Here is a 27,025-nt window from a genome sequence, read left to right on the forward strand (position 1 = left end):
ACCATCGTGATCAACGGGAACACACACGGAAACATGCGAAAACGAATCTAAGTACAATTGTAGAAGAAAGAAATGAACGCAAAATACGACCGTTTTGACGTGATGTAAATCTCTCTGTGAACTTTACAACCGCTGTCGCTGCGTTACTTTTCCTTGTTATTGCGTGAAAAGTTTACAGCCTTCTCATCACTTTTCTCTCTTCCTCTTGTGCGAAAATTTTCCATCATCTAAGCAACTTCTGAAGCGCGTTGCGGATGAATTCTTGTACCCTTATTATTATATTATTTAAATGTACAGTGCTAACATCTATTCACCCATTGAGTACACCGTATTCACTTACGAAGAACGGATTAAAAAGGGAAGACGAGGAGGGAATGAAATGTTTAAGGGAAGGTGAACGCGAAAGACTAGGTGCGTAAAAGGGAGGCTGGCTCGTTGACGGGCATTGTACTATTGCACAAATTATGTAACTCAAACACTGATCTTTCAGCCGTTCTGCACTCGTGTACTACGGCATGTAATGGAAGAATGATCGCGCTCGAGGAATCCACCCGTGCGCAGAGGATATTCGACTTTGAGAGTCACTTTCCAGGTTGTTTTTTCCCAGGGGTACCTTTTCTTTATTTCGCCGCAGGAGCATCTTCCCGTTTCTTCTGCGTATACTGCCTTTTGTTCCTGCTTGCTGCAGTGGCACTGTAGCGATTTGATGTTTTGCTGCCTAACGTGAGGTTACCGTCTTAATTAGCGGCAGTGGCCGGCCGAACTCTGACGTGGAGCAGAATGCAAAAGCTATTGTGTAGGGAGCTTATTTGTCTTCATGTTCGCTAACTCCAGGTTGCCTAAACTGCGTAATTTAGCCCGTGCGTTCCTTTAAGATGCCCAGATCAATCAGTCATTGAATATATCCACCAATCGATCGCCTTCACTACACAAAATTTCGCTGCACATGGTGTAATCAAGAGAGCATCTTGATACGTCACTTGCACACCCAGCAGCTGCTTATGAATTCACCAAAGGAAACGTTTCCGACGAAGGGAGCAGCCCGGCAGGCGAAGCTGACACCCTCATGTAATCCATGCATGGTCATGTCGAAGAGGAGATGGCATTGCCATTTGTTGGCCGTGTTCGTAAACTTACTTGGAAAGCATATTCAGCGCATTGTGGCATCGCCTCCCTTCTGTCCTTGTTCGCTGGCGCGAAATATGATTTACAAGGAGATGGCGATATGTTAATGGCAAAAAGCACACTCCGTTTCAACGTTTTCTGATCTCTGTCCCTTGCTACGTCGGATTATGAAGTTCTCACTGTTCAGTGCAATGATAATGTTTTTTGTGACCTATATCGACCACCAGCTGAGGAGCAAGCACGCATAGCTTTCTGCCTTATCTACAAAAGTACTTGTACTGGGTGAATGATAATGGTTACAAATTAATTCTAGCTGGAAACGTAAACATTTATTGTTTAATGTTTCTACCTCTAGAGAGTTATTTAGCAAAACAATCGAATCAAAAGGTTCTGAAAATGTTACAAATAGTCCGATCGACTCATGTTTCAACAGATACATCGACATTAATTGGCGTCTTCATAACCAACGTCCACAATTATAACATTTTATCTTGTGTTGTGAGTGTTCATAGAAGTGATCAGCTTCGAATATTTCTTTTCATGACCCAGTGTCCACTTACAACCCACAAAAGCCGTTTCCCACAAATGGTTGGCGCCGATAATTGTTTAACAGTTATTTTCGAAAAAGTTGTACGAAACATTTTTGTAAAGACCTCTGTTCTTACCTTGGTGCCTGGAACCTCTTTAGGTCCCACGTGTAACAAGGGTAGTTCAAGGACACGCTACAGGTCCCCGAGCGCAGTGGTATGCGTCATTGAGCTTGGACCCTTTCTGCACTATCACCAGGATCGGCCCACATGATGATTTGTTTTTGTCAACCTCTCGGGGGGGGGGGGGGGGGGGGGAGGTGGACACATTTATCTCGGACGCTAAGGGCCTCTAGCAGCCAGCCAATCTTGCGTGTATTCGCGGGCTTCTTTCAAGCTCGAAAGAACATTTTCATGTAGCACGTACTGAGCTACAGAAAGCTGCATCGGGAGTTTTGCATGTTGCTCTACAATTTCCTCATGGACACTTTTCATCTAATTATAATATTTGAGAAGTTGATTAATAATTTAGACTCATTACGTAATTAGGCGGAATCAAAAAAAGATCTGAATTTGTACAAGCCATGGCCAACAGCATTACCTTGGTTATGTCCAGCTATGTGGCATTTGTATATTTTTGACGTTTGGCTAAAATTACGCGGGACACCCTCTATACAGGTAGTTGGTTATGTCCAATGGAATCAAACAAGGATTTATGGTACAGACCATCGATCTACAGATTGTAGTTATGTGGGCAGCTTGGGTGTATCCCCCTTTTTGACATGTCCTGACGCTTTGATGACTGCAGTTCGGGACACCTCCACAAGAGGTGCGATAGATATGCGAAGGCAGCTGGCTGAGGGCAGAAGGCACAGGTCACGCCGTAGTCTGGCCTACGGTCAGGAGCCAATAGAAAGGTTACATCCTTCTTAACGCCAACTCTTTGCGGCGGAAAAGACTGGGCGGGAATTTTGAACCACACGCAGTTATCGATGCTCGTGTGGAGCGTCCAAATGCTTGCTTTTTTATAGTTATGTGAGCGCAGAATGTTGCAGGAAGAGCGACACTATATATATCACCGGAGGTTGATGATTCACTGCGTATGTCGTAATGTGTCCTGCTGGAGATGAACATGGTATCAAAAAAATTCGCACCATGTACGGGAACGTCACCACTTCACGATGAGCTTTGTCAACGAAAGGCGTTCCATTCAGCGTCTTGCGAAGGTATTGAATCGCTTGGCCCGAATTTGTGTATAACTAGTTTCGATATTTCTTGCCACATTTTACTCGTTCACGCATTCGTCTTCTCACTGTTTTTGTAAGCAGGACCGAGCACATAACTCTGGCAGAGGATGTGTTCTCCTGAAGTGAACAGAGCAATAGATGATGCCCGAACTGGAGTGTGCACTGAGCTCTTGCGTTATCTACCGCCGAACTCGCCGCTTCGCGCCATTATAAGGCGCTGACGTGATAGTGACATTAAAAGGCGCTCGCGTGATATTGCTAAAAATTTGATTGATTTTACATTGTTTTATGTGTTTTCAGAATTTCTGTTTACATCCTAGACGTGTAGTGCCTTTCGTCCTTATTTGTTGTCTTGTTTTACTGCTTCGCACCATAAGCTCTTGCAACAAATTTTATAGATTACCAACTATCTCAATCTGCCACCCCTTTCACAGCGTAGCACTGCTGAGTAAATGTCCTCTCAGTGTTACCACTATCATCGCGATGCAAAGCAACGTCAGCGCTGTATCAGCTTTGGAGGGCATTACCGCCGTTTGCTTGTATGTAACGTGCGGGCAATGCGATTTAATGGGGCATTGTCATATCAATGTAAACACGCATATTAAAAAAGAAACCAAGAAGCTCTAGTTTCCTCAGGTCGTGTAGGCTCTAAATATAACATTCCATGCCTGTTTTTGCTTCAGTTTTTAGATAAAAGGTAGCATCTATTATCTCAATAATTAAATACTGGGGTACTACGTGCCAACACCACGACGTTATTATGAGGCACACCGTAGTGGCGGGGGGGGGGGGGGGAATTCCGGATTAATTCTGACCACCTTGGGTTTTTTAACACGCCCCCAATGCACGGGACCGCCCCCCCCCCCCCCCCCCCCCCAGTTTCACAGGTGCTATACCACTACTGCCTGCTGTCTTTGCTGCTTCAAATTTAGGAGATAACTGAGTTTTAACTGAAAACGAAGCACCCAAATTATAGGTGACCTACAACTACTGCTTCAGTTTATAAAAAAAAGTAATGTGATGCATTAAATACCGGGCGTTTTTTTTTTTTATTTACACAAATTTGTTGAAAATCGCCTGCGGCAAAATTCATAGTCCTTGAGCTGGATTGCTCGAAGAGGAGTGCATTACTTGCACAAGGATTTCAAACGCACAATTACACAAGCAACAAAATTTTGGTAAATAAGTTCTAACTAATGACATTGCAGCACATATTGCCATTTATGAACACTAGCCGGTGAGTTCGCAAAAGGTATTCTCTTGGAACGAATTCTCAATTTTGAACAACTTTCATCAGTGTGTAATCACAAATCTTATTTGTTCAACGACGCCCCCCTTACGCAATGCTCCTCTTGGGCCCTGTAAGGTACTTTGAAATTAATAAATAAATATTCAAGTAAGTTTTCTCATAGAATGCATAGAAAGTCAAATTTATCTGTCCTTGAAGCATGGTAATCGTTTCTTTGAATAGAAAACGTGCATAGCGCGCCTCCTTCATCGACCTAACTTGAAAAGACGTTTTCTTTTTGTCAGCATATTAGACTGAGGCTTTTAAGATTTTTCTGCTTGCAGGACATCGGACCCGAAGTTTCTTGGGGGCCACGGGCTTATTACTGCTAAGGCACGTGCAAGATCGTCCATAATATCACACAGTGGTTTGCGGGGGTAAAGTAACTCGTACGGTTGCGTGCGCCGTTGAAACGGCAGTTTATCAATGCGATGATACCGCTTCAGCATTTGTAAATATAGCGGTGCGCTATATGAGTGGAACAGACTAAAAGTAGAGTTTTTACCACCCTGTGAGGCAAGTCACAGCATAATTTTCCCATTCTGTTTAATAGTGTAATTAGTGAAGATTGATTAACAAACTGCGTAACACATCAATATAGGGTGAAACTTCCACCAAAAATGTATATAGCATCCTAAGCCATGCCTGCTTCGGTAATATTTGGCTTTCTGGGTATAACGCAATAATTTTAATTGTCCTAAAGAAAGCAAGCGAAGTATCCAAACATTCCATGTCACTAGGCACTAGCGAGCCCGATCACAGTGCGTTCGAAGATGTTGTCTATGAAGGAAAAATGTTATTATGCAACCGCACTGCCGCTGAAAAGTGAACAAGGTATCGACAATTTTCTTATTCTGCTCATCGCTACGATGAACCATTGCGCCTGTTGCTTTCGGAAACCAAGAACAGACCGATCCCTTGCGGGAATCCGGCAGCTAACGTCTCTTTCGTTGCCTTGTCACCTTTATTTATTGATTTATTTATTTATTTATTTATTTATTTATTTATTTAATTATGTATTTATTTATTTCAAAATGTCTGCCTTCAAAATTTCTGCCAGCCTTCACAGAAAGCCTTAGGCAAGAGTGGGACATACATACTTAAAGAGCAAAAATGCATAAGGGAAAGAGATAACCAGCTTAATATACGTGAATGAAGTAAAAGAATACGCAATAGAAGAAAAAAAGAACCAGCCTAACAAGACGGCAATATAAGAAAATCCCACATGATCAGCCTGATCGGGGAGTAGGCCTGCGGCCAAAAAACTGGGTCGCATGACCTGCACATCGGTACACGGTTCGTACAGCAAATGTGAGGAAAAAAAATAAAATAGAAGAGCACACACACATGAAACCAAATGCCCGAAAGTAATGAGCACTATAGGAGCAACACAGGTGAACACGTTAAAAAAGCGGTTCAGTCTGAGTCAAACACTCGAAAATCGGCCATTCCACATTTCGTGTTCCAGTAACTGTTGTGCTTGAATGCATAAAACGACGTTTTGCTAAGAAAGTAACTGGAACGCCAATACATTTCTCCGCAAAGTTCAGGAAATAATTTCTCGAAACTAGTGTCATCCCGAGAATTCATTCTAACTGGATTCCCTTTGCGAGATCCATGGCTAGAACTTCTAAATTGCAATATGGGCTATAAGGTTCTTGTTAATTAGTCGATTATGCATTTCAACTTTTTTTCGGCAAGTAGTGTCCGCCGCTTCGAGTAGACCACCTCATGAACTATAATTTCGCTATCTGCCACATTCAACCTTCAAAAATTTTGGAAAGTGTTCGGTGAAGCACCCTGTATTTCGCGCAGACAGAGGAGGAAACAGGAAGGTGTCGATGCTTACCCGATATAGAAGAAAGATGCACTTCACAAGTTCGTGCGGCAAAACTGGCTCTCGTAGCTTAATCATGTTTCTTGACCCGTATGAAATGTCGGCGGGGGGAGCAAAGATGGCTTGCTTCAAGACATTGTTATGTTGATAATTTTTTATGATATAGAAAGAGACGGCAATACCTACGACGCGCTGAAAAGTCGTGCATGGCTTAAACTAATTTTCATGCACTTGACAGTTGCGTGACGCCAATAAATGGAAATACTTAAATGAGCGACTCATTTGTAAATGCACGAAGTAAACTGCGTTAAAGGGACACTTAAGAGAAAAATAAGTTCAGCTGTATTAGTAAAATTCATTCTGTAATACTAAAACCTACACAATTTGTAGTTGAAGCTTAGTGCTGTGTGTGCCAAAATCATTGTCTGTCCTCGTTCTCTCACGCCGCTGTGTTATCATGAATCCCAACCATCTAGCCCGCCAAGGTGCTTTAACAATACCCATAAGTATAAGAAAACTTGAACTCTCGAAAGAGAAACAGTGCAGACTTCGGCAATGGAACTGGCATTCTACCCGATTTTATTTTATTAGAGACTATACAGAATCGTAAAAAATTGCACGTGACAGATAGTACAATCCTGGATTCCTCGACGTGGTGGACATTACTTGCAAGAGAAACCAAAATGCATATTCGACTAAATAACGAAGCTTCAGAAAATAGGCGTCTGGCTAATTACTTTAGGGCGTACATTGCAATTTACGAACTGTTGCCGTTGTGATGGCAAAGCATATCCACTTAGAATGAATTCCGACAGTGGGAAGTTTCAAAATTTGCGCTGTCAAACTTGAGAAAAAATGCACTATTGCTCTACCTACTTTTTCAACAAAACTCCGTTTTATGCATTAAGGTGCAAACATAAAAGAAACACCAGTCAATTTCGTAGCAATGTGTCAGGAAGAGCATCTTAAACAGAAACAATTATAATAATGTCTAGAATATTTCGTGCCAAAACTATGATGTTATCATGAGGTGCTCCATGGTTTGTGGCTCCGGTCAAATTGTAACCATTTGGGGTTCGTAACGTCCACCTAAGTCTAAGTGCAAGAGCGTTGCGGTATCCTTGCCCCATCATGCTAAGGCCGAAGTTGCGGGATCGAACGTGCAACCTCGAGCTCAGCTCCGCAACACGAATATATATTCACTGGGATGCCGTGGTTGGTTTTCTCAAAAGTGGTGTCATCATGAGAATTTTCTGCGCCCTATACGACAAAAGTTGTTTGAATATTTTGATTATACACTGCTGAATATTGTTTTCAAAATCAGCGGGGCTCTGTTTTGCAGCACAATTGCAGTTAATGGATTTGTCTTTCTAGCCCGCTTAATTTCTCTGGTCAAAACCTCAAATAGCGAGATGGTCAGTTCCCGAACAACTCGTTTTGTTCAAAGACGTGCTTCTCTTCCAACATCGGCAAGATATCGCTGTATATTAGATGATTTCTGTGTATGGATTATAGACAAATGTACCTGCACAGGTTACCTTGCTTATAGTCCCGACTCGCGAGATACACGCAAGGATGCTCCTTTCACCACTGGAGGGATCCATGCGACGAATCCCATAATAATCTTATGTGATTCGTCACTTTCACCGAAACCAGATGGCATACCGTAATAAGCAACGGCTAGAAAGTAAAAGGAAAGCGGCGCCAAATTGGTCAGTTGGCTGCTTAAATTGGGAAAAAAATTTGCGAGAATAAATGACAGGACTGAGAACTACCAGTTTGACCAAGTTACCTGACATGGTGTTTCTGGGTTTGCCTGCCTTACGTTAGGATATTACATCCCAAGACACTAAATTATACAGAGCTATACGATAAGTTCACCACTGGTCGTTCCATAACACAGCTAGGGCTAATTATCAACATAATAGCGTTTTCGCATGGGTGTTCTCTTCCTGTTCAACTTAATCATACCTCCATGACCTGAATAACACACAGAGAAAGTGGTATGACCTCATTTTCCCAGCATTCGACAGCCGCTCCCTGCGAAGAGCAATAAATGGAGGCCTCATAAAGCTCTCTGTAGATACGCCATGTGTTCCGTGGCCGTGCAAGAAAGCGGAAGCGCCTGTCAGCGCATATTATCATTACTTCTCATCTACGTTGCGCTCCTTCTATCCTTCAGGCGTAAATCTATATTTTAGAATAACTGTACAATTTAAAGTGTTTCGATAAAGTATTGCTTTTTGGTACATCATTACCTACATCGAAATTAAACAAAAAAATGTTTGCAGTTGCCTAATATCATCATATCATTATTATCATCAGCAGCTTAATTTTATGTTCAGTGCAAAATGGAAGCCTCTCCCAGCAATTTGCGAGTATCCCTTCCGCCTGAAAATTTCCTAATTTCACCACCCCACCTAATTTTCTGCCGTCCTCGACAGCGCCTCCATTCCCTTGGCCCCCATTGTGTAACTCTAACGGCCCACCAGTTATCTGCCCTTTGCAATACATGGCCTGTTCAGCTCCTTCTTCTTTTTCTCTTGAGGTCGACTAGAGTATCGGCTATCCCCGTTTGCTATCTGATCCACGCCACTCTCTTCCGGTCTCTTAACCTTACGTCGTACATTTTTGTCGCATCACTCTTCGCGTTGTCCTTAACTTGTTATCGAGTTTCTTTGTTAACCTCTAAGTTTCTGCCTGATATGTTAGCACCGTTAGAATGCAATGATTCTACACTTTTCTTTCCAACGACGATGGTAAGCTCCCAGTCACAATTTTTTAATGCCTGCCGTATGTACTGTAACCCATTTTTATTTTTCTGTAAGTTTCCTTTTCATGATCAGGGTCCCTTGTGAACAATTGACCTTGTTGAACGTACTCCTGCACAGACTTCACAAACTGACTGGCGGTTGTGAATTCTTGTTCGCTTGACCGGCTATTGAGCATTATCTTTGCCTTCTTTATTATAATATTCAAGTCCACTCTTACATTTTATCCGTTAAGGTCCTCAGTCATTTGTTGTAATTCCTTCCCAGTGTTGCTAAACAGGATCAATTGATCTGCAAACCGAAGGTTGTAGAGATATTCGTCATTGATAGTCACTCCTAAGCCTTCCAAGTCGAATAACTTGAATACTTCTAAGCATGAAGTGAATAGCACTGGAGAGATTCTGTCTCCTTGCCTGGCCCCTCTCTTGATAGGCAATTTTCTACTTTTCTTCTGGAAAAACAAGGTAGCTGTAAATCTTTGCAGATATTTCCCATGAAAGGGGGTTTATTGCAGCTCGTACGAGGGATCGCAAGTAGCTCTTGATCGCGAGTCCTAGCCGTTCGCATCAGCAGCCCGAGCTCGGGTCTCGCGCCGCAGCGGTGGCAGTCCGCACAGCGCCACATGCATGTTACCCACTGCAATTGCCCCCGCCGCGAAGAGGAGCCATCCTGGCGACCTAAGGTGATGACACGATAAGGGGGTCGTGGTACGGCTTCAGACGACTGACGTGAACCGTCTCGCGGCCACGGCGGCGTTTGTCCGAAGATGGCGTCACCGGTTCCACCACATAATTCACCGGCGATGTACACGCGACGATCCGGTACGGACCCTGATATTTTGGAGCAAGCTTTGGGCTAAGGCCTGGAGATTGGAAGGGCAGCTGAAGCCAGACGTGAGAGTCCACGGCGAAGGACTGTGTGGGCTGCCCGTTGTCGCGGCGATCTTTGTGGATACCTTGGGTATCCGACGTGAACAAGCGAGCCAGTTGGCGGCACTCTTCAGCATGGCGAGCAACTTCGGAAAGAGGGGTGAATTCAGAGGCATCCGGATGATATGGTAGCATGGTGTCGAGGGTAGTGGATGGTTCACGTCCATAAAGAAGGAAAAATGGGGAGAAGCCTGTGGTAGCCTGAACGGCGGTGTTATACGCGTACGTCACAAAAGGGAGGACATTGTCCCAATTGGAATGATCAGACGCAACATACATGGTGAGCATGTCACCCAGAGTGCGGTTGAACCGTTCCGTGAGACCGTTAGTCTGTGGGTGATACGCCGTAGTGGTGCGGTGAATAGTGCGGCAAGCGGCGAGTAGCTCATTAATAACTTCGGACAAGAAGACACGGCCTCGGTCGCTGAGCAGTTCTCGCGGTGCGCCATGCCGTAAGATGAAATGCCGTAACATGAATGCGGCGACGTCGCGAGCAGCAGCCGAAGCAAGTGCAGCGGTTTCGGCATATCTTGTGAGGTGGTCTACTGCAACAATTATCCAACGATTTCCTTTAGCAGTGGATGGAAGAGGCCCATAGAGGTCAATGCCAATCCGATCAAAAGGACGTGCAGGACACGGCAAAGGTTGCAGAGGGCCAGTCGTATGAGGAGATGTCTTGCGTCGCTGACAGGCTACACATGACCGAATGTATTTGCGGACATAAGAATACATGCCGCGCCAGTAGTAGCGCTGACGGAGCCGCTCGTAGGTTTTCAGGACGCCAGCATGAGCTTGTTGGGGGTCGGCGTGGAAATACGTGCATATGTCGGAGCGCAAATGGCGAGGGATGACTAGCAGCCATTTGCGACCGTCCGGCTGATAGTTTCGGCGGTACAAGATGGCGTCCCGTAGCACGAAATCGGTGGCTTGGCGACGAAGGGCTCGAGGGCATGTAGCCTTTGAAGAACTGTGAAGAATGTCAATGAGAGACACAATCCACGGGTCTTTCCTTTGTTCAGACGGCATGTCAGTAACAGCAAGTGTAGCAACCGGGCACTCTACGGGTGAGGGTGGCGGTTCGTCGGATCTCATGGGTGATCGGGAGAGTGCATCGGCATCAGAATGTTGGCGCCCGGATCGATAGATGACGCGAATGTCAAATTCTTGGAGCCAAAGAGCCCAACGTCCAAGACGGCCTGCCGGGTCTTTCAGTGACGCAAGCCAGCAGAGCGCGTGGTGGTCTGTCACAACATCGAACGGATGGCCATACAAGTAAGGGCGAAATTTGTTTAACGCCCAAACTATAGCCAAACATTCTTTTTCTGTGACAGAATAATTGGTTTCTGCCTTCGTGAGGGCACGACTCGCATATGCAACCACATATTCCGGAAAGCCAGGCTTGCGTTGCGCAAGGACGGCTCCAAGACCAACGCCACTGGCGTCTGTATGAACTTCGGTCGGTGCAGTCGGGTCATAGTGGCGTAGAACAGGTGGTGAGGTAAGCAGACGACGCAAAGTGGTGAAGGCTTGGTCACATGCCGGAGTCCAATCGCGAAGGTCACCTGGGCCAGCCAGGAGCTTCGTCAGAGGAGCGATGATGCAGGCAAAATTGCGTACAAAGCGTCGAAAATACGAGCAAAGGCCGATAAAACTTCGGAGCTCTTTCAGTGTAGTCGGCCGCGGAAATTCTGCGACAGCACGAAGTTTGTCAGGGTCGGGAAGGACGCCGTCTTTGGAAACGACATGGCCAAGTATGGTCAGCTGTCGGGCGCCGAAGCGGCACTTTTTCAAGTTAACTTGAAGGCCGGCGGTGGAAAGACAAGTAAGGACCTCGCGTAGACGAGAGAGGTGAGTGGTGAAATCAGGGGAGAAAACTACCACGTCGTCTAAATAACACAGGCACGTCTTCCATTTGAGGCCTCGCAGAATATTGTCCATCATTCTTTCGAATGTCGCGGGCGCATTGCAGAGGCCGAATGGCATTACTGTAAACTCATACAGGCCATCAGGCGTAATGAAAGCTGTTTTCGGGCGGTCGGATTCATCCACTGGCACTTGCCAATAGCCCGATCGCAAGTCCAAAGAAGAAAAGAATTCAGCACCATGTAGACAATCCAGGGCGTCATCTATGCGCGGTAGAGGATAGACATCTTTTCGTGTAATCTTGTTGAGGCGACGATAGTCCACACAGAAACGAATCGAGCCATTTTTTTTCTTAACGAGTACTACGGGCGATGACCAAGGGCTGCACGATGGCTTGATAACACCACGGTCAAGCATGTCTTCAACTTGCTCGGTGATGACACGACGCTCGGTGGATGACACGCGGTACAGACGCTGGCGTAATGGTGCGTGATGTCCCGTATCAATGTGGTGAGAGACGGTACTTGTGCGGCCTAACGATGCTTGGTTCCAGTCAAAAGACGCGTGAAACTCATTTAAAAGAGTAATTAGCCGCTCACGTTGTGTCGGCTCGAGGTCATCGGCAATGGAGCGACAAAAAACATCCGGTGGGACTCGGTTAGATGGCACATGGGGCGTCAGTGCTGTTACGTTGGCAGTATCGACGTCGTCGGCCATGGGGAAATGCACAATAGCGTCAGCGTCCACAGACTCGATGGTACCAATAGTCTCGCCACAGTGCAAAGCCAAAGTGTACGAATTTGGGTTAGAAATCAGTATTTCTGCAGCACCATGGTGAACCGTGAGGAGGGCGAAAGGCAACAATATAGGCTGGCGGCGAATGAAGACGGCAGCGGGTGTAAACATGACCGTCGCTTCGGCAAGCGATGCACATGAAAGAGGGACAAATACAGCACTGTGAGGAGGAAGGTCAGTATCTGAAGCTACACAGATCCTGCTAAGATCGTGAACTAGAAAGTCGCGAGATGGCAAATCGCACAGAACGGAGAACTGAACCTCAGCACGTGCACAGTCGATGACGGCATGATGGCGCGACAGAAAATCCCAACCGAGAATGACATCGTGGGAGCAACAAGTTAACACAAAGAAATCAATGGAATACAAAATGTCTCGAATCAGCACTCTGGCAGTGCACATAGCGACTGGCTGTACTTGTTGCGCACTGGCTGTTCTAAGCAATGGAATCGAAGGCTTCATGGTCACTTTCCGCAATGCACGACAAAGCTTCTCGCTAATCACGGATACAGCAGCACCTGTATCAACGAGCGCAAGGGATTTGATGCCATCAACGCACACTTCAATAACGTTAGCGGGGGCGAAACGAGGACTTTGATGTTCCGACGATGACGCAGTTCGTGCCTCAGGAACTGCGGAAATCAGTTTTCCGCCTCAGCAGTACTGGCACTGGGTCTACGACGCATGGGTGAGAGTGAGCGCCGACGAGGGGAAGGGGAGCGACGAGTGCCGTAGAGCTGTGACTGCGGTGCCGGTATGTCATCAGCAGCGTAGACTTCTGGTGGTGGTCGTGAAGGCATACGGAAAGGTCGGAAGTCGGAGCTGGGTCGTCGCGGGGTGCCCACGAAGGCCGGCATGCGCCGGCGGCAGAAGCGCACTACATGACCCGGGGTACCGCAGGCATAGCATATTGGGCGGTTGTCAGCAGTGCGCCAAGGATTTGGACCCTGCTGCTGTGCACTGAAAAAGGGATCCGCCGGCTGGCGAGGCGAAGGCGGAGGAGAGAACACCGGCGGGCGAGGCGCTGAAGGCGGAGGAGAGAACCCCTGTAGACGAGGCGCCCGCGCAACGGCTTCAGCATACGTCAGAGGCGCGGCCACGGGAGCCGGCTGACACGGAGGTGGAAGAGCTTCGGTCACTTGCTCTTGAATTATCTGTCGGAGCGCTGGAGCCAAACATTGAGAAGGCTTCTCCGTGGTCGGCAAAATCGAGAGCTGTCGTGCGACCTCCTCGCGCACAAATTCTTTTATTTGCGTCAGCAAAGTTGTGTGGTTGTCGCCAATAATTAATGCTGCTAGCGAATCTTCCGTAGGCGGTGGGCGCCGAGCTAAGATGCGTTGTTTCCGTAGCTCGTCAAAACTTTGGCACAAATTGATAACTTCGGCCACGGTGCGCGGATCCTTCGCTAACAACATCTGAAAGGCGTCCTCATCAATGCCTTTCATAATGTGTTTTATCTTGTCCTGTTCTGACATTGACGGATTCACGCGCTTACACAGGTCAATGACATCTTCGATGTAACTTGTGAAAGTTTCACCGTGATGTTGCGCACGCCCCCGTAAGCGTTGTTCTGCGCGAAGCTTGCGCACAGCGGGGCGCCCGAACACTTCAGCGAAACTTATTTTGAATGTGCTCCATGTTGCGAAATCGTGTTCGTGGTTTCGGAACCAGAGGTTCGCGACGCCGGTTAAGTAAAACAACACGTTGTGCAACTTGGTGACGTCGTCCCACTTGTTATGTTGGCTCACCCGTTCGTAAGATGACAACCAATCCTCCACGTCATGATCATCGGTGCCGCTAAAGATGGCAGGATCACGCTGGCGCAACACACCGGAAACGATGACCGCCGGAGGCTGTGGTGCATGTTCCTGGGTGGTTTCGTCAGGCATGGTCGCAGCAGTCGGTAGCGTCCGGCTTCGGAGTTCCAGTTTCCGAGGTCGACCCCGGTACCTCCACCAAATGAAAGGGGGTTTATTGCAGCTCGTACGAGGGATCGCAAGTAGCTCTTAATCGCGAGTCCTAGCCGTTCGCATCAGCAGCCCGAGCTCGGGTCTCGCGCCGCAGCGGTGGCAGTCCGCACAGCGCCACATGCATGTTACCCACTACACCCAAGATATTGACGTATGTTTCCTATACTTCTTGATTACGCACCGCCTCCATGCCTGCTGCTATCTCTACACTCTTAATCCGGTTACACATAGGTTCCATTTAAAAGTAACGTTCCACATATTTTTACTGGAACGAACCTCATATTTATGTGGATCCGGCTGTTCTCGCGATTAATATGGGTATCAGGAATTGCAACCTCTAAATTCTTTCTTTATTTTTTTTTCAATTAAGAGGAACATGCAAACGTTATGTGGATCAACGAATTGTTCCACTTACTCTGTTCCCTTACTATTTTCCCGTTCCACTTACACCTTGTGAGCGAGATACTTCTTTTTTATGCTGTTCCACTTGAAAACATATGCATTGCAGTGAAGCAAGTGGCGAAGAAGCAAAGTGACCACTTACGTTTTCTTCGGATCCCCCTCTTTTACTCAAGCAATCGCAGCGGGCAGTCACCATGAATAAAAGGAATGCATAAATATTTCGAACTTAAAGACCAAATCGTCTTGCTAACCTTACTTTTTGCTTCCTTAAAACGCCGACGTGAAGTTACGCTGGAGCACAAAGCTCACGACAGTTACTTGCTTAGTATGTCGATTAGCGCTGTTTCGAAAAGCGGAAGGGGTATTGGGCTTATGGTTTCATCTGGAAACGCAAACCCAACAGGGCAGAGCGAGACACAAGTGGCGCAGAGTGAAACAAATTTATCCGCACAAGCTATAAGTATACGAGGGAAAATATGAATATAAGGGGAAGGTAGCCGAGAGAAACAAAGTCAACTAAATTCAAGTGCTGTCTAGAAATGAAATTTCACAATTTAACAGTGATGTAGACTGTGAACTCACCATCTATATCCCTAGTTTTCGCGTCATGATTACGATTCACAACTTAAGTGTGCGGAAATTCCGAAGCGCAGCCACATTTTGCACAATGAGCAGGCATATGCAACCCCGGCGCAGACTTCAGCGCACTGTGGTGTTCTCGAAGGCGTACATTCAGGCAGCTCCCATCGTACCCAATGTATACCTTGTCACAGGACAAAGAAAGGCAGTAGACAAGATTACATCTACAATTCGTCTTGCAATTGATATGAATTGCACCACAACCTTTTTTCAAAGCGCCAGCCCTTGTTTCTGGCTTCTAAATCAATTTTCGTATCGTATTTGGTGCCTGCTATTGCATGAAGCGGAGAGGGTAACTGTCGACCACGCCAAAAATAGCGCAGCAAGCAGAGACGGATATAGTCTCTGAAAATTTTAATTTGTTCACAATGATTGCAATTATTGTTAATGGTATGATACGTACAGGCAATATTCGAGGACGATGCGATTGGAATAATTCGCCACGAAAGAACTGGTGAAGTTATCCCGCGATGGTGAGACAATGACGATCTGCTCATTAATTTCGAAGTAGGAAAATGCCGCATTATAGTGTCAAAGTTATAAATATATATATATATATATATATATATATATATATATATATATATATATATATATATATATATATATATATATATAGCGACCAAGCACAACTTATTCCGCGTGGCAAACTGGGAAACAAAAAGCTCACCTACCCTTTTCAAAAGATCCGTCGTATATTAATACATTCGCTTATTTGTGCTTTGAGGCCGCGCATGAGCAACCATTTTATGGTTTGATTTCACCTGTGCTATGTTTCGTGGCCAACTGCCCTTTAGCCTCCAAAGTGTAAAGGAATGGCATAGGGGCCGCAATTTGGATGATCCTTGCAAACGTCTACGTTTTTTTACAACACCAAAGGTCTATTTGTAAAAGCGTCGTTTCCTTTTTCTACTTCTTCACTTTTATTTTGTTCTAGCGCTTAAACCGCGAGAAACTTGCCGAGCCCGTTCACACTAAAATCTAACTATAGAAAGAAACATCGCCAGGTTCGAGCAAGAAGGAGCGAGCGACTCAAAGCGGTTATTTCGTCAGGAAAGAACGCTTCAACACGGGGCACACATTATTTGAAATTGTGTGGAATTGAACCGTTCAAGGCAACAACACCCACACAAGCTAGCGCCAGCGTTCCGGGTAGACTGACACTGAAAACATGGATAAATAAATAAAGAGAATTCAATGCTCTCAGAAAAACGCGAGCGAGTGACATATGTCCCTATGCCACCGTGTCGACGCTTCTAACTGGGCGAATATGAGTATCTTGGCATAGCATTGCTACGCGTCCCGATAGCTTTTTTGCCCCTTTTCTTTTTTAACAATCGGAGACACATTATTTTACGCCGTATGCCACAAAGCGTGGCTGAAAAGAAAGACATACGAAATCGCCTTGCGCCGCGTCCATGTTTACTGGACAAAGAATTTATAGCGTAAGCGAAGTGTGGGATCTGAGCACGCGAGAGGGGGCAAAACTAGTTTGTGCGTTCGCGATAAATATGAAATGAATGAGACATTTGCAGCAATTTTTCGTCTGATCGCCAGCGTGGGGCGGTCAGCCTTCGTGGTTCTCGAGAGCGAGAATGACGGCTCGGCGGCTACGCTGGTATACGACGGCATCGTTTGTTTATACCTGCAACTCCGGGTAAAAAAAAATCGAGTCGCAAGCTAGTGAGCAATAAACGTCGAAGAATTTCAATCTTTCAAGACAAAAAGTTTACGGATTGCTCAAGCAAAAATAGTATTTGTCGCTAGAGCTTTCAGCGCCACTTATGTTTTCTATCGTGAGTAGCACGCTAAAAAAAGAGAACTCTTCACACACCGCCTTCAAAAGGACAAGCTGTCCAAAAGTTATATGACGCGGCAGTGTCTCTGATAACTATAGTATATTCGGGGTATGAGAAGTTGAAATCAGCCGCATCTACCGAAGTTGAATTTATCACTGTCGAACGCAGCGCCAAACTCGGGAAGCGACGAAATTGGACGCCGTCGCGCCAGCGGAGCCGCGCCAACTGCGAAGAGGCGAAGCTTTTGTTCGATGCTGCATTGTTACTGTTTTGAAAAGTGCGGATTTTTTCTTCGGTTTGAGAAATATCGATTTCACAGCAGACCTGGCTTTAGCATCCGTCACGGACTTCACAAAGAGGTAAGCGCTTTTACTTATTACTGTCATTGTATATGTCAATTTTGATGCAAACCTACGGCGCTCACGTTTTCGCTCCATTGTCAAGCACACGAAATCTGCTCGTTGTATTTATGTGTCAGTTTGCGTAACAAGTGAAGTTCTTACGAGACGTTACCGCACCGCCGCAGCTTCTATTCAGCTTTTAGCTGGAATGACAGCAAACTAATTACACACATACGCTGCGTTTTCTCGCTCAAGTACAGCACTCAGTGGTGCGTGGCTTATATTCGGACTGCTGTTGTAGAAGTCGCGGGGCGCTTATTTTTTCTTTTTTTTTGTTGTTGCTGGGTGTACGTCGGAGAGACTTTCTCGCGTATGCTGCGCTCGTGCTGAGTGAGTGAGTGAATAAACTTTTATTTGGTCCAGCGAAGCGCGATAAAACGCGCACCCGGCTAATCCCACGACGGGACTGACAGATCTAGTCTGCCGGCCCGATCGCGGGCGCGCTGGACGGCCAGGATTTGATCCTCAAAGACAGGACTTCGCAGGAGCGCGTCCCACTCTTCCTTGGTGAACTTCGCGCCCAGCGACCCGCACTCCCAGAGCATATGAGGCAACGTAGCTACCTCACCACAGGCCACGCAAGAACAATTCGGATAAATCTCTGGATATATGCTATTAAGGGACGCCGGATTTGGGTACGAGTTCGTTTGCAGAAGTCTTAGTGTGACCGCCTGCGGCCTGCTTAGCTTGGAGTGAGGCGGGGGGAAACCCTTCTCTCTAAGTAAAAGAATTTCGTGATTTCGTTGTGTGTGAGAGGAGCGTCTCTGTGTCCGGGGAGAGAGTCGCCCGATCCGAGGGCAGCGCGGTCGGTAAAGCCACGCGCAGCCTCGTGGGCAGACTCGTTGAGGTTGAGTCGTGACGTATTATTTCTCGCGCCTTACGGCGCTCTACCTTCAAATAATAGAGAGTTTTAGAATAGGGGCCCCAATATTTTGGGGCCCCAAAGAGCTTTGCGGGTGTTAGCGTTGGGGCACGCAGGAGTGAAGAGTTTTAGAATAGGGCTTTGCGTTTGCAGATAGCGTCTTGCACTGACAGCGCCACTACGGCGTCTAAGAAAAACGATTAAAAATAATTAAATAAAATATACCATCTTACGATATGAATAGTAATTTTGACTTGCGTGTATTCGCGTTTAATTACAATTTAGAGGTTATTCTTCAAGCAGCAAACAATTAGTTGTGCTTAGTTTGCAGCAACAAAACCAACTTTACGTGCCTTCACCAGCCAAGCTTAGCCGTGTTAGGCCTACGAGCCATAAAATCCACACTCGAATTCGGAATCAGTGGCGTCTAATGAATCGATCTTCATAACACACGCTAGTTGAGAGAGAGCGATAACTGCAGTCACTTCTCCTAGCTTGCGAACTTCACGCATTACCGCGAATCGAACCCAGTTTGGTGCTAGGTTAGAGCCGTCGCTTCGATGGGTGCCGCCATGTTTGTTGACGCAAAGCTTTTGGGAACGCTATTTGAGCTCCCGCTAAATCGGTGAAATAGCGTTCCCAACGCAAAACCCAAACGCAGTTTGCGTCTCGCGCATGCGCAGTGGCTTCGACGCTATTTCTTTGGGGCCCCAAAACGTTTGGGGCCCCTATTCTAAAACTCTCTAATATCACTGATTTTCCCGAGGGAACAGTAGGGGCCTAGTAGAGACCGGGCTTGCTCTCTTGGAGCAGTATCTTCGCGCATGCCCGGCTCTTTTGTTGTTTCCGGTGTACAATCTGTTTCGCACTTAAGGGAAAACTCGGAGCGCCTTGCAACTCGATGCGGCGGCGGTAGCAGCGCGCGCAGGCGTAGGTGCTCGAGGGGCGGGGTCTTGAACGGCGTCGTCTGCTACGGCGACGCGCGCTGGCCGCATTGTCAGGAAGCGTGCTACTGTCGGGTAGTGCGCCGATGTCATCGTTACTGCGTGAAATGAGCCGGTATTCTTTACTAAGCGTTGTGCGACGCCCCCTGATACGCTTCGATGGTAAGTTCATCGCTGAAAGGTGCCGGACAGTCATAGACGACGTACTCATTCCATACGTTCTTGACGGCCGATTCCTGGAACGCGACTATATATTCTAACACGATGGCCGCCGATCCACACTGCTCGTGTTGTGCAAGAACTGCTGGTAGAGCGCGCCGTCACTCTCTTGGAGTGGCCGCCTCAATCCCCGGGCGCCAACATCATTTAATATGTCTGGGGCTCGTTGAAAGTATCGCTGGCGCACCATCCCCTCTATCAGTCGCCCGAGGATAGGCTTCGATCCACCATCGTCAGCGACTGAGACGTGCTGCGAATGAACACATCGCTGATCAAGTCACTCTACACTTCACTGCCTTCCAGCATGAGCGCTGTCATCGCTGCCGCTGGGGACATGACGAGGCACTAACTGAAGTTCGGAGCGTGACGTGTCCGATTCCCCGCCGGCGGGCAGGGTCTGTCTGGTGTAGTGAATGATTGTCGAGAAAAATCACTTCCAGCTCATTGTCTTAAAACATTCCTCTATTCGTATCCGTTTGTTTCATCGTGTTCGACCCTCATAGTTATCATTGTTGAGTGCTTTATTTTCCTTTCGAGTCACATAAAGACTGAGCACGTTGCGCGCACATCTTGGTGCGTCTCATCGCTGCGTATTACGGTAGCACACACAGTGAAGAAATATACGTGCACGCGCTCAGTACCCCGGCCTTTCGAAATAACAAACGAAGCATGCTGTCAAAAGAAGTTTGTGCAACTCCAATATCGCCAATGAAGGGCTCAGAGTTTGGCGTCGCACAACATTTAGTAAAGAATATCAGCTCAGTTCCCGAAGTAACGATGAAATCGGTGCACTGCCCGCACGCGTCCCGACAATGCGGCCAGCGCGCGCCGCCGTAGCAGACGACGCAGATCACGACTCCGCCCCTTGAGCGTCTGCGCCTGCTCGAGCTGCTGCCGCCGCACGACTCCATTGCCTGCCGCATCGCGACGCAATACGTTCCGAGTTTTCCCCTAAGTGTGAAAGAGACTGTACATATGTCACTTTTTTGCTTTGTTTTCGTGTCCTCACCTGTACAGGTAATTTTCTAACGCTGTTTCAACGCCGAATTGTCACAGTGTTGATAAAGGCCGGCGGCGTAGCCCGCTATTGTGTGAACAATAAATTGACATGCCGGTTTCCCTAAAAATTCATATGGTGCCTAGAGGGGGAGTTGTTATCGGGGCGACGGAGAAGTAAGCCATTGTCATCGTGGTCACAGTGTAATCAGTGAGTTTCACTATTGCCGCTTGAGCCTTGTTATGCTCAAGGCTTAGAAGACGAAAAAGTCTGCCGATTTTATTAATAGCGCGCACTAAGAAGAAAATTTTTAATTTTTACATGCTTTTTGTGGGGGCGTGTGCGTTTCGTTTATTAGTGTGGTTGACGAAAGCGTTAATAATTTCACAGGTGGAGACGTCCATGAATAATGGCATGTTCAACTGTGCCACAGGACATCACCGGCGCGCTCAGAGGGCGCTGCAAGGAGTGCGAATGCAATGGCTTTCAGCGCCTTGTTGATCTAGTTGGCCATGAAAAAGTACCTATTGGCTGGTGCATTCTCTGTGGGCACTCGCCTGTCTCACATGGAGCTCTCGTCAACCTATATGAGGGTGCACAAGAAGGTAAGTATTACTCAGTTGATATACAAACTTCAAAAATTTGAACTGGCTTGTTTTAGGTTGGCAGCACACTGTCATGCCTGTAACCAACAAGCAAACTTCCTGACATATGGAGGTTTTGTATGTTTATGCATATCCTCTTAGGGTCAGCCCCTTCAGCAACATTTCATTTGTGATAACTGACGCTTATGCTGGCAGCGTTCTTGGTATGAGACAGGTTTTTCACTGGGCTGCTATTTTTTTTTCTTTCATGTTTGGTTACTGGCATGCCAGAGGAAATTATCTTTTGTGTCCTTTCAAATGTAAGGCGCATTTACGTTCTTCTAGATGTAATTTTTTGCTCTCAGTGTGAAAGCAATGCGGGTATGTGCTGTGTCCTAAATGGAATACTTCATTACATCATATTTTCTATATCCTATACCCTGTAATTCAGGGAAAACAAAGATGCTGATGTGCTGTGCTGTGGTACTGTAAGCGAAGCTGGAGCAGTTCCAAATTATTCCCGTCTTAAATATTTCCATAATTTGTTCAGTGCCAAAAGGCTGTATACAGCAGTAGCTTCACAAAAGCTATATCCTACCTGCTTAAAGTGTGCTGTCATGACATATGCAGTAAAATAGCTTCTTAGGCAAGTTGGTCTATCTTTGGGAAGAAAGTAAATAGTGCAGACAAGGGACAGTGAAAGAAATGACAAGCACTGACTCGTAAGTGAATTTCATTTCGCAAGAATGGCCCATAATAAGCTATCATAAATACATGTTGTCACCTAGAAAACATTAAAAGCAGAACAAGGCAACACAATATCAAATGAATGCGAGAAAGTTGCATGGCATAATAGAAATCGAGCAGACACGTGTGATAAGTTGTGAATTTATCCAGGATTTTTCTGAAATAAACTTTAGTCGGGAGTGAGAATTGTCTTAGTTTGCTGTCTCTTATCGTCTGTGCTAATTACATTCTTCAGAAGGTCACTTTATTGCCCAATTTCAGAATGATACTTTTGCTTTGATAACTGATAAAGAACTTGGTCAAAGGTTTGTGAAGGAAACAAACCTCACTGAGAACAGCTTCGCAAAATTGGGTGATTTTTTCTGGTGCCATTGATAAAGATTGCAGTTTGAGTGTGCAATTTATAAGGTGAATTCATGGTGGGCAATTCTATACGAAGATGGCTGTTAAAATGGGTGAAAGTTGTTTGAGACTAAGTTGAGCTGCTGTTTCCACTCAAAAGCAGGTGCAAACGCTTTGTCAGGAATGCAGCATGTCCTGTTCAATGTTCAAGCTACTGTTCTTGCGCTACCTGAAAATATTCAAACAATATTTTTCTTGCTACTAAGCTCTGTCCAGTTCCCAGAATAAAAAAAGTCCTGTCATGGCACGTTAAAAAAGGTGTCAATGTTTTCTTGAAGTGCACTTCAGTTTTCTTTTATTTCCTACAAAAGGTGAAGGAGGCACCAGGATTATTAGGGCACCTATGAGAAACACATGCACCAATACAGTGAAACCTCTGTTCCAACCACGATTACTTCGAAAAAAAAGTCTGCTCTTTGCTACATTATTTAATTGTAAACTATTTGTCAGTTGAAAACAAATTACTTCCAACGATTTTCTCAGTCATGAGGAATGACCAAATTTAAGTTCAAATACTCCTATGGAAATTTTATTGTGGCATAAATAGTAGAACATGCTATTGAATGTAGAATTATAGCACATATGCAGGAGGAATTTCAGTCTCCAGTGTTTGCTGTGCTGCATACATTCATGGGGTGCACCTGAGACGCATTGATTGCCCATACCAACATGTAATCAGCTGAATTTCTTTGTGGCTTAATAAAAACAGTCGTTTAGAGCATAAAAATTCTGAGCATGGATTTAGCACATGGTGCATATTGAAAAACATTTTCGTGGCCTCACTGCTTTGTATTTTTGTGCTTCTGCAGAATGTCCGCAGGAAGCCGGATCTCGCAGTGCACCACAACAGTCTTTTGGTAGACAAATATGTGATCAGTGGCCAAGAGACACCACAACTTACCCAGAAAGTGAGCCTGCACAATCTGTCGCAGGTTATTCATTCGACAGTGCAGCAAGCGATGAAGTTCAACACCCAGGAAGTGCTTCCCCCACAATGCTAACGCAAGGAGCCGAAGAAAGTTTGCATTCAAGTTCCTCTACTAAGGTACATCATAAGTGCGGACACTGTGACTTTTCATCTTACTATTTTAGTCGTTTTGCATCTCACATGAAACTTGTTCATCCGTGTGTTAAAAAGTACACCTGTGCCATTTGCAAGGTCACTTTAGCGGCTGTTACTCGTTATAAACAGCATTTTGAGGAGTTTCACAGATTGATTGTGGCTGATGTAGAGCAGCATGTGCCAAGTAGCGATAGCGATATAGTCCACCACGGAGTGAGCATTGAAACTGAGGTGTCCTCAGAATTTGAACCGTCTATGCTCAGTGATGAGGCAAGGCTCTCCGATCTGTGTAGGCTTTTGGAGGGTGAGCACAGATGTGCAAAAACAGCTGTTAGTGCTGTTGTCAAGAACATTTCTGAAATGTTCCATGCCAAGGGCCTTCAGCTAGATGCATCAGGTTTGCTAACTGACAAGGCGAGAAAACATCAGTATGAATGTAATAACATATATGTTAAACCTTGCAAAAAAGCACTTCCAAATGGTTCTCATGGTTATTATGTATCGCTAAGGTCACTCTTAGCAAATTTGTACCAACATACAGAAACAAGTAGCTATCTTCAGCGAAGGTTTGTTCTCTCTGAAGATGGTTTCCTGAGGGACCTGTGCGATGGTTTGAGGTTCAGGCACCATGCCATGATGAATAACCAGAACAGAGGCCTTGGTATGCTTCTGTACTGTGACGATGTAGAAATTGCCAACCCTTTGGGCATGAAACGAGGCATGCGTGGAAAACTCACACTGTTTTATGTAATATTTGCCAACTTTCCGCCACCCACCAGGTCTCAGCTTAACTCAATTTTTTTCCTTGCTGTTGGTTATGCGAATGACCTGAAAACACCAGATGCTAAAGCAGAACTGCTTGAAGATTTTATTCAGACCGTGAATGAACTGTCAGACCAAGGAATCTCATTCAAAGTTGGGGAAAGAGAAATCAAGACCTATGACTGTCTGCTTGCATTTCTCGGTGATAGCTTAGCAGCGCATAACATTGCTGGCTTCAAGGAATCGTTTTCGCCAAGTGTTCGTTATGCGTGCCGCCGCTGCAATGCACCCACGAGTGATTTCCCTAAGATTTTGTTGCACTCTGACTGCCCTTTGAGAAGTGACAGTGAAATTCAAGATAAAGTTGAACTGCTCAAGAAAACTAGGAATTTGGCTGAGCAGAAGGAAATATCGGCAGCTTCAGGCATCAAAGGACCCTCAGTGCTTCGCCTAATCACAGGGTTCTCACTGACTGAGGATATACTCTTTGACCCTATGCATATATTGTTAGAAGGTGTACTGCCTAAAGAAGTTTCCTTGTTTCTCCGTCACCAAGTGCACAGCCGTCGGGTATTTAGTAGAAAACAACTGAATGAAGCATTAAGAAAGTTCACTTTTCATTCATCTGTAAATTCAGGAGAGCACCCACGTCTGTTCTATGCTTCACTGTCATTGGTGTCTTCAGCAAGTGCAACGGCAGTTTTTGTTCTCCACCTCCCGCTTATTCTGAATAGCATTGTCCCTGTCAACCTGCTGGATCAATCCTACAATTGTCTGATAATGGCTGCCCAGATAACACAGCTTGTACTTTCTCCAATATTGAGTGTTGAGGCTCTAGGTGATTTGGAATCCTTGATTGTGCAGCACCAAAGGTTGTACTTAGCTTGCTATGGGGAACAAGCATTCACACCAAAAATGCACATGTTAGTTCACATAGTGGAGCAAATAAAGCAGCATGGGCCGGGTCACCATCATTGGACCATGAGATGCGAAGGAAAAAATGCACTGCCTAAGTCAAAAAAGTTTTTTAATTTCAAGAATGTCCCATATTCTATCAGTGAATTCTATCAAATAAAACTGTCACATTCTATGTGGCATGGAGATGGCTCAGCAAAGGATGGTTTTCTGGGTCATGATAATGAACACACCTCGGGTGCACCGTATCCCTTAACACGTCAATTCATTCCGGCAGGTGCACCAGCAACAGCACTTGATTCAATTGGCTGCTCATTGAAAGCAGTTACGATTGAGAATGTTTTTATCAAACCTAATGACGTATTAATGGCACATACTGTGTCGGGAGACACTGGCTTCTTGAAGATTGCTTCTATTGTTCGTCATCTTAAGAAGCTTTTTTTTGTTTGCAACCTAATGGTAGTTCAGTGCCATGATGCCCGTTTAAACTGCTTTATTTTGAAGGAAACAAGCCATGAAACCGTAGTAACAGAAGAAAAATTGTTGCTGGCGTGCCCTGTGTACACATACAAATGTGAAGGTGGCCTTTACTGCCTATGTAAATATTACACAGAACTTCCGTAGGTGTTTAATGTATTTGCTGGTTTGTATTTATTTGAAAGTCATAGCATAGCATTCTTACTAGGTAAAAGTGAAAATTGTCATTGCATTGACTGTGACCAATACTGCAGACAGTGCTGTGTGTTTTTGAACAATGTTCTTTAAGAAGTGCGTCAATTCAACAGTCTACAAGAGATGCTTCGTTACACAAGTGTCAGACCTCTACTGGAGTTTGCTTGTATAGTGTGGGACTTCTCGGTATGACAATTTACTTGCTAGGTTTGTACCTGTTGAAAATAGTTGCCAGTTTGGTTACAAATGACTCTCCTGCAGTTACGTATCAATAAAAACTTCACTACGCTGAACCTCTTTGATTGAGAAGCGTTTCAGGAAAAATTGCTTCTTGTGCAGGATATATTTTGGAAAAATATGCAAACAAAGAATTCTGCCTTCTTCCGCCACATTTGTGTAATGTCATGACCATGCCTGCAAGGTCCATGCGATGCAATGCAGTATCAAGGCATTTAAATAGTACTCATTTTTTCAGCCTGTTATCTCTGTATAAGCAAGCTGCTTCGAACGAAATAAATAGAAATGAACACTGACAAGAGAAATGGAAATTTCATTGTCAAGTGCATTTGACAAAGTTCAAGCAGCAGGTGCCTATGGTGCAAATAATGAAATTATTACACACATTCTCATGCAGAAATCACAATCAAAATCCGTTCGGCACTGGAACAAAACATGTCTGCCGAAATTTTCTGCATACCTGCGGCCCCTGCTTGAAGGTGAAAATATGCAGTCGAAGACACGACAACGCATGACAGCACAAATGAGGGACGACGTCATTGCCTTTATAGAGTGAGTAAACATCAACCCCAGAACTTGGGTACCAGTTCTGTATATCAAATAGTCCATTTGATTTTTTAATGTGTAGTGGATGTAGATCAGTGCGAAGCCCTAGGTAGCAGTAAAGAAGGCAGGTGCGCAGCCATATAAATGGATTGGTCAGGGTATGGCATATATTTAAATATATATATCTGTGTTGATTATGGAAAGAACGACTGGTACCTGAATGGACATGAAGGGCACATATTGTCAGGCTAAAATGACAAAAGAATGCTTAGAATGCCTAAGACTTGAATAGTGTTGACAGCACAGCTTTAGCAAGTGAGAAATTTCGGTAAATGTCAGATTATTTCAAACTTTACTGGGGCATTGCGACACTAGCCAGAGGTCAATTCCCTCATTACAATTCTGTCAGTAGAATTTAACCAAACATAGGAAGGTTGCCTTGCATTATAAGATAGGAAAATATGTTGCTTTACTGCTACTTT

The 27,025-nt window shown here is 45.4% G+C and overlaps 1 long non-coding RNA gene across 1 annotated transcript; it reads left to right on the forward strand.

Moving 5' to 3' along the window:
- Positions 1–20,946: 20,946 nt before the first annotated feature.
- LOC140215255 (uncharacterized) lies at positions 20,947–26,541 on the forward strand. The gene is made up of 3 exons (XR_011892203.1): positions 20,947–21,220; positions 23,158–23,393; positions 26,395–26,541. It is a non-coding gene; the product is annotated as an uncharacterized lncRNA (long non-coding RNA).
- The last annotated feature ends 484 nt before the right edge of the window (positions 26,542–27,025 follow it).

The sequence above is a fragment of the Dermacentor andersoni genome, chromosome 1 (genome assembly GCF_023375885.2).
Source record: "Dermacentor andersoni chromosome 1, qqDerAnde1_hic_scaffold, whole genome shotgun sequence".
Classification (NCBI taxonomy): Eukaryota; Metazoa; Arthropoda; class Arachnida; order Ixodida; family Ixodidae; genus Dermacentor; species Dermacentor andersoni.